Below are 8902 nucleotides of genomic sequence, written 5' to 3'. Positions count from 1 at the left end.
CTTGGACCGTCATAGAATAAAAGTTGAATTCAGCAACAACAGGAATCTGCATACTCATACAAAAACATGGAAACTAAATAACCTTATGCTGAATGATAGCTGGGTCATAGATAAAATTAAGAAGGAAATTACCAACTTTTTGTAACAAAATTATAATGAAAACATGAATTACTAGAACCTCTGGGATACCACAAAGGCAGTCCTAAGAGGGAAATTTATAGCATTGAAAGCCATTCTCCCAAAATAACGGAAATAGAGGAAGTTAACAACTTAGTGGGACATCTCAAACAACTGGAAAAGGAAGAACATCCAACCCCAAACCCAGTAGAAGAAAATAAATAACTAAAATTAGAGCAGAATTAAATGAAATTGAAAACAAAAGAATTATACAACAGATCAATGAATCAAAAAGTTGGTTTTCTGAAAAGGTCAATAAAATAGATAAACCAGAAACAAATAAATAAAATAGATAACCAGAAACAAAAGAGTGAAATCCCTAATGTCTTCAATCAGAAATGAGAGCAATGAAATAACAACAGACTCCTCAGAAATTCAAAAAATCCTTAATGAATATTACAAAAAACTCTATTCTCAGAAATATGAAAATCTGAATGAAATAGACCAATATTTAGAAGCATGCCACCTTCTTAGACTTAGTCAGAAAGAAGTGGAAATGTTGAAAAGGCCTATATCAAGTTCTGAAATAGCATCAACTATACAAAATCTCCCCAAAAAGCAAAGTTCAGGACCACATGGCTTCACATCAGAATTCTACCAAACCTTTAAAGAGGAACTAGTACTTATATTACTTAACCTTTTCCAAAACATAGAAAAAGAAGGAATACGTACCAACACATTCTATGAAGCAAATATCATCCTGATCCCCCAAACAGGAAAAGACCAAACAAGAAAAGAAAATTATAGACCAATATCTCTAATGAATATTGATGCAAAACTATTCAATAAGATCCTAGCAAACAGAAACCAGCAACACATCAAACAAATTATACACCATGACCAAGCGGGTTTTAATCCAGAGTCTCAGGGCTGGTTCAATGTACGTAAATCTATCAATATAATACATCACATAAACAAAATAAAAAACAAAGAGTATATGATTCTCTCAATTGATGCAGAAAAAGCTTTTGATAATATCCAGCATCTTTTCATGATCAGAACACTTAAGAAAATAGGTATAGAAGGGACATTTCTAGGTATAGCAGCCCATCTACAGCAAACTCATAGCCGATATTATATTGAAGGGAGTAAAATTGAAAACATTTCCACTCAGATCAGGAACCAGGCACGGTTGCCCACGGTCTCCACTGCTTTTTAACATTGCAATAGAAGTCTTAACCATTGCAATCATACAAGAGAAGGCGATCAAGGGTATCCATATAGAATCAGAGGAGATCAAACTTATACTCTTCGCAGATGATATGATTGTGTATCTGGAAAACCCCAGGGACTCAACTACAAAATTCTTAGAAGTGATCAAGGAATACAGCAGTGTCTCAGGATACAAAATCAATACTCACAAATCAGTAGCATTTATATATACCAACAATAGTCAAGCTGAAAAAAACAGTCAAGGACTCTATTCCATTCATATTAGTGCCAAAGAAGATGAAATATCTGGGAGTGTACCTAACAAATGACGTGAAAGACCTCTTTAAAGAGAACTATGAAACTTTGAGAAAAGAAATACCTGAATATGTTAACAAATGGAAAAACATACCATGCTCATGGCTGGGAAGAATCAACATTGTTAAAATGTCCATACTAGTCAAAGCCATATACAGATTTAATGCAATCCCTATTAAAGTACCACAATCATACTATAAAGATCTGGAAAAACTAGTACTTCATTTTATATGGAAACAGAAAAAAACTCAAATAGCCAAGACTTTACTCAGAAATAAAAACAAATCAGGAGGAATCACACTACCAGACTTCAGACTATACTATAAATCTATAGTGATCAAAACAGCATGCTACTGGCACAAAAATAGAGAAGTAGGTGTATGGTTGAGTAACAGAATTAAGAACCAAGAGTTGAACCCAGACACTTATCATCATCTGATCTTAGATAAGCCTATCAAAAATATAAATTGGCAGAAAGATTCCCCATTTAACAAATGGTGCTGGATGAACTGGCTGGCAATTTGTAGAAGACTGAAACTGGACCCACAACTCTCACCTCTAACAAAAATTGATTCTCACTGAATAAAAGACTTAAAATTAAGACGTGATACTATAAAGATTCTTGGGGAGATGCAGGGGAAACACTTGAAGAAATTGGCCTGGGAGAATACTTTATGAGGAGGACCCCCTGGGCAATTGAAGCAACACCAAAAATACATTAGTGGGCTCTGATCAAACTGAAAATCTTCCACACTGCCAAGAACACAGTAAGTAAAGCAAGTAGACAGCTCTCAGAATGGGAGAGGATATTTGCAGATTATGTTTCTGACAAAGGTCTGATAATCAGAATCCACAGAGAACTCAAACTTATCAATAGGAAAAGAACAAGTGATCCCATTTCATTGTGGGCAAGAGACTTGAACAGAAGATTCTCTGAAGAAGACAGGCACATGGTCTACAGACACATGAAAAAATGTTCATCATCTTTAATCATCAGAGAAATGCAAATAAAACCACTTTGAGATATCATCTAACTCCAGTAAGAGTAGCCCACATAACAAAGTCCCAAAAGTACAGATGTTGGCGTGGATGTGGAGAAACAGGAACACTTCTGCACTGCTGATGGGAATGCAAGCTAATATGTTCCTTTTGGAAAGACGTCTGGAGAACACTCAGGGATCTAAAAGTAGACCTACCGTTTGATCCTGCAATTACTCTACTAGATGTATATCCAAAAGACCAAAAATCACTTTGTATCCAAAAAACAAAAATCACTTTGTAACAAGGATATTTGCACCAGATTGTTCATTGCAGCTCAATTCATTATTGCCAAGTCATGGAAGAAGCCCAAGTGCCCATCGATCCACGAATGGATTGATAAATTGTGGTATATGTATACCATGGAATACTATGCAGCCTTAAAAACGGAGACTACCTCTTTTTTGTTTACATGGATGGAGCTGGAACATATTCTTCTTAGTAAAGTATCTCAAGAATGGAAGAAAAAGTATCCAATCAGTACTTTTATGAAACCAATTTATAATTACTCACACTTTCTTATGAAAGATAGATCACCACTATAGCACAGGATGAAGGATAAAAGTGGGGGGGGGAGGTTTGATAGAGCGAGGGTAAATGGTGGGACCACACTTATGAAGCATATTGTAAGGGTACAAGTCAAATTTATAAAGAATAGAACATAAATATCTTAACAAATTATTAAGTAAATGAGGTGAAAGCTATGTTGATTAGTTTGATGCAAGCACTCCAAATTGTATAAAAAAATCAACACATTGTACCCCACAAATGCACAAATGTATTCATGATCTATGTGTATATGACTTAATAAAAGGAAAAAAATAGTTGTCTCTCTGTAAATATATATATATATATTTCAGATACATTGGGGGAGCATTTAGAATGAATAATATATATATATATATTATATATCCTTACAATTAAACATGAAGGAAGATGGGTATGCTCTCCAACACAATGTTAATGGCTCAAAAAATGTCTCCAGTGATGTCATAAATTCTAAATGCCCCCCAAAAAATGTATCTTAAATGACTTTCTATGTATTCTAGGGATGAATGAATAAGCAAATACATTGCAGATAACAGAGTCATATTTCCCACTACCAGAGGAAAAAAGCTAAAAAGTTAAAAGCAAGCAAAGGGGAAATGCTGGATTAAGCCTTATGGTTTTACATTAGAGTAAGAGGGACCAAAATAAACTCATGTTTGAGATAGATGATAGGTAGATAGATAAAGTAAGTATACATCCGTAATTTCCTAGCTTTATATACCAAGAGAGAATGGAAGCTACTGCATGTAATTCTCCTATAGCAAGGTGCACATCTAATACCCAAATCTTGGTTTCTAAATATCATTCTCTCATAAAAGGCACCATAGCTCTTTGGAGACATAGTTGATTCCAGGACTGGGAAAGCAAAAATACAAGAGGAGCCTGGAGTATCTTGGGATGCCAGGAGATAAAGAAGTGTTTTTTTAAAATGAGATGGGTCCAAAAGACACAGGAGCCAACCCGAAAGAGCTCCCAATGACAAAAGCTCAATTGAGCTTTGAGCAAGAAAATATTGTATTGAGTTACAACCTAAAGAATAAATATTCATGAGACTATACAAATAAAAATAAATAATTGAATCAATAAATAAATGTAGACAGGGACCACTCTTCCATAAAAGACAATTGCAGTAAATCAATGTAGAGAAAATGAGGGAGGTAGAAAATTACTAAGAGATACCACAGCAGCCATTGCTCAGACAGCATCCACTGATGAAAGCTGAACTTCAGAAAGAAGAGATAAGAACTTTACATTGCCCTCTAAGTTTAATTACAAAGAGAAGAAATAGTAACATTTTGGTGGAGAAACCCGGCAAACGCCACCTGAATCAAGGGATCAGTGTTAACCTCACCAGTAGTGGGATTTATCTATGTCACGTAGCCCTTGACATGACACCCTACAAAGGGCATGTTCCCTCTGTGCTGTTCTTCGTCACACTCCACATCTTTAACAAGGGATGACCATCAGGTAAAATTGAGGGACAGTCACAAAATACCTGATCAGCATTTCAAAAGTGTCAAGGTCACAAAAGACAAGGTAAGACTAAGGAATTTTCATACATCCCAAGACACTAACAAGACAACTAAAAGTAATGTGGGAGCTTGGATCAGAGCGTGCAAAGGGTTTCTTTGGTTTTGTTTTTGTTTCTGTTTCTGTTTTTTGATACAGAGTCTCATTCTGTGGCCCTGGGTAGAGTTCTGTGCCATCATAACTCACAGCAACCTCAAACTCTTGGGCTTAAATGATACTCTGACCTCAGCCTCCCAAGCACCTTGGACTACAGGCACCTGCCTCTGTGCTCAGCTAATTTTTCTATTTTTAGTAGAGACGGGGTCTCGTTCTTGCTGAGGCTGGTTTCAAACTCCTGAGCTCAAGCAATCCACCCACCTCTGCCTCCCAGAAGGATGACAGGCTTGAGCCACTATGACCAGCCCAGAAAAAGGATTTTAGTTTTAAAACTGGTGAGATTTGAATGAAGCCTGTAGTTTTGTTTTGTTTTTTAAAATGCACATCAAGAATTTGATCACATTTGTTTTTAAAAATGTGAGAAATCCCAAAGCAATACTTTAAGTTAATTTCATTTTTAAAAAATGATATATTTCTGTAACTAAATTCAGTAATTAAAAACTGCTAGTCGTCACAGAGAACACAGGGCAGCTGGTGCTTTGTGTCAGAACACAAGTTGTCAGGGAGACCTGGGAGCAAGGGACAAACAGGGAGGAACCAATTTCTATTGATATAGTCGCTTCAAGACCATCACCTTACTGTAACTCTCAGCAACCCTATAAGGGGGCAAGGATGTATTTATATACAATTCCAATTTACAAATGAGGACGCTGAGACCGAAAGAGAGAGAGAAAGCCACAGTTGCTACAGGGTGCTGAGTGCCTGCTATAGGTAAACCTTCAAATACTATTTCATTGACTTCTTACAAAATGAGGTGGGAACAATTATTATCCCAATTTTAAATATGAGGAAGCTACAGTGAAAAGAGGGGAAGGGAATTAAGGCAACTAAGGCCAGACCCAGCGGCAGCAGAGCTGGGAGACCAGCTGACCCCAGGGCTGGCCGCCCTCCTCTCAGCATTTTCCACTTGCCACACCACATGCCCTGCCCAGACCCCACACAGCACTCAGAAAGGGCCTTGAATTGGAAAATAAACCATATCAACTCAGGACACTATTCCTTTAAAAGAGATAGTGAAGCAAAGAAAAAGATTAAGAGAGGAGGAGGATGTACAGGGGGCGCCGTCTTAAGGGCAACTCTGGCCAATTGAACTCTAGATCTGTGAGCCCAGAAACGGATCTTTTCTAACGAAAGGACAGTCAGATAAGCACCTGCTGTGCTAGATTGAGTCTGATCTATGGGAAATGGCATTGGCGTTGCCATGGAAACCAGTCCTTTTTCCCTCCACTGTTGAGGATTGCTGTTTTTAAAAGAGGTGGTATTTTGTGCTTCTTGGGGAAATATTGAGGATCTATTTCTTTTTCTTCTTCTTCCACATGACTCCCCAGTTGAATTAGAACTCACAGTGGGAGCAGAAGGGAGATAAATCAACCAACAGTAGCTCCAACAGGTGGTCTTTCAGTCTTCGGAAAAATGCACATCTCCTGAAATACGTTCAGACCCCACCTACCATTGGGATTACCCAGGCGCCATCTCTGCTTCTCCCCAATGCCCAGCTACGGCCTGCTCATTCATCTCACTGCCCTGCCCGCTCCCCCAGCCCGGTCTGTGAGCCCCAGGGGAGCAGAGCAGCTGCTTGTGCGTGTTTAGCCCTGACCTCCAGTACTGGCACAGGGGAGACACCCAGGAGCATTTGGAAGGAGAAGCCCTGGGCTCTGCCTCCTCACGACTTTTATGATGCCGCTTTTCTACCCGGGAGGAAGACTCTGCCATGTTTTTCCTCCACTCTCCTCAATTCTTCCTGTCATAAGGCAACCCATCCTTCAAGACCAAGTTGCAAGGCCAGCTCCTCCAAGAAGCCAGACTAACACCTTCATGGACACACCCTCCCCTCCGTGGAACCTCTGTCCTGCCCTTGACTTCTCAGCACAGCTCTGCTCATGTCTTATCTAGGAGGTGCTCAAGACAGGTTCCCAGCATTAATGAACAGATTTTAAAGTGAGCAAAAAAAAAAAAAAAAAAAGCCACAAACAGAGCTCATTCTAAAACCAAGATACTGTTTTTATGATCATTGCCTGGCTCCTCTGACTTACCGTAAATAGGGCTATGTAAAATCCATCCTCTGAGATTCAGAGGGGCTTTTCCCTAACCAGATCCCCTTGGTTGAACTCTTCTGATGTCCCACTCCTTGGACATATTCATAGAGGGAGTTAGGTATCCTCCTTTATTCTGATGACAAAATTCTGACTTGCCAAGAATAGCAAGTGACTCTAGGGTCAATCCTAAACCCAGCAATATCTGCCACGCATCTCCTATACCTGTGGTCTCCAACCCCTGGGCCTCACACAGGTTCTGGGCCTGTTAGGAGCCACACAGCAGAAGGTGAGTGGCAGGTGAGCAAGCAAAGCTTTACCTGTCACTGTCCCCCATCACCCCTAGATGTGATCACCTAGGGGCAAGAAAACAAGCTCAGGGCTCCCACTGATTCTGCATTATGGTGAGTTAAAAATTATTTCACTACAATGTAATAATAGTAGAAATAAAGTACATGATAAATGTAATGCACTCAGATCATCCCAAAACCATCTCCCAACCTAGGTCTGTGGAAAAACTGTTACATGAAACCGCTCCCCAGTGCCAGAAAGGTTGAGGACCACTGCCCTATTCTACCCATCATCCCTTGTTTCCAGCCATATACCCACAGCCTGTTCATTCCAGAGAAAAGATAGCTTTGGTTTATTTTTTGAGGCAATGGAGTGGCAAATCCATTTATGATAGAATTGTTTGAACATGTGTTCATTAAGTCTTCAGTTGACTTTGTGTAATTGAAAAAAATATTGGGTGTTTCCGTGACGGCCATACAGATCAGCCAGCCTTTGTGAGTGGGAGGCCAGCTGAGAACCCTGCCTGGTCCTCTCCAGCCCACCATCCCCTAAAGTCAGGCTGGACATGCAAGGCTGTGTGGGCGTGGGGAGGGTTGTCTGAGGCCCTCTTCTGTGGCCACGGAGGGCAGAAGCTGCGTTGTCTCCCTTCTCTCTCCCCACCCACCACACGTTTGGCCACAACCCTGGCCCAGCTACCTGCTTGGGGTCTCTGCTTCCAACTCCCCGTCGATCCTGGTCTCTTCCTTAAACAGCCTGCCCACAGGTTAGAGAAGACGTGTGAGAACACAAACTGTAAGCGCAGAGCAAGAGGCAGGCGGGTGTGGCTACTGCCGAACGCAGGTGGTGAAGACACTGCTACCAAAGGGGCGACTTGGAATCACAGCTCTGCCCCTTTCTGTGGGCAGGACCTTGAGCAACCTGCCCTCCTGTCTCCGCCTCCATTTCTTTATCCTTAAATGGGGATAGTGACAACAATGACGATGCAGTAGTGTCCAAGGTGGGGACACCCACCTTGCAGAACTGGCGCGAGGGCTATATGATGTAAGACACATGGAGCATGTAGAACTTGGCCTGGAGTGGGGGCATTGAAGTGTTTGCTGTTCTGACCATTAGCCATCAATACTCAATAAGCTAGTTCACATTTCATGTTTATGACAACTGCAATTTGACCTTCTGAGGCATGAACTATAACCTTCACAGTATTGTTCGGGGTCTTACGTGGCCTTGATCTCCCTTCCCTGCCAAGGTCACAATAATCCTAAAGGAGCCAGTTTAAGACCCCACTTGTGGCTTATCACTTTCCTTCTCTGCGGTTGGCTGACCCCGAGCTGCCTTATGTCAAGGGCATCACAAGACCCTTCTTTTGCAACTGCCTATGTCCACATCTGACTCCCTCTCCACACTTAAGGGCAGCAATCCAGAGTCATGTATGGCTGTAGGTCCCATGAGTGGCATTGCATGGGCCTCAAAAGGTGCCCAGCAGATGTTCACAGGATGAAGGGCATCGGGCTGCAACAAGCAGGCAGGAGGGTCTTTTGGGCCTGACTCAGGACCTCAGTGTCCTCACAAGCCCCTGCTTGGGATGGAGGTCCCTCACAGTCTGACCCTAGCTCCGGCCAGCAGACCTCCAGCCCCAGGGCTCACCCTGCCCCCGAGGGCCC

This window comes from Nycticebus coucang, chromosome 17 (assembly GCF_027406575.1).
Source record: "Nycticebus coucang isolate mNycCou1 chromosome 17, mNycCou1.pri, whole genome shotgun sequence".
Classification (NCBI taxonomy): Eukaryota; Metazoa; Chordata; class Mammalia; order Primates; family Lorisidae; genus Nycticebus; species Nycticebus coucang.
This window is presented reverse-complemented; position numbering follows the sequence as displayed.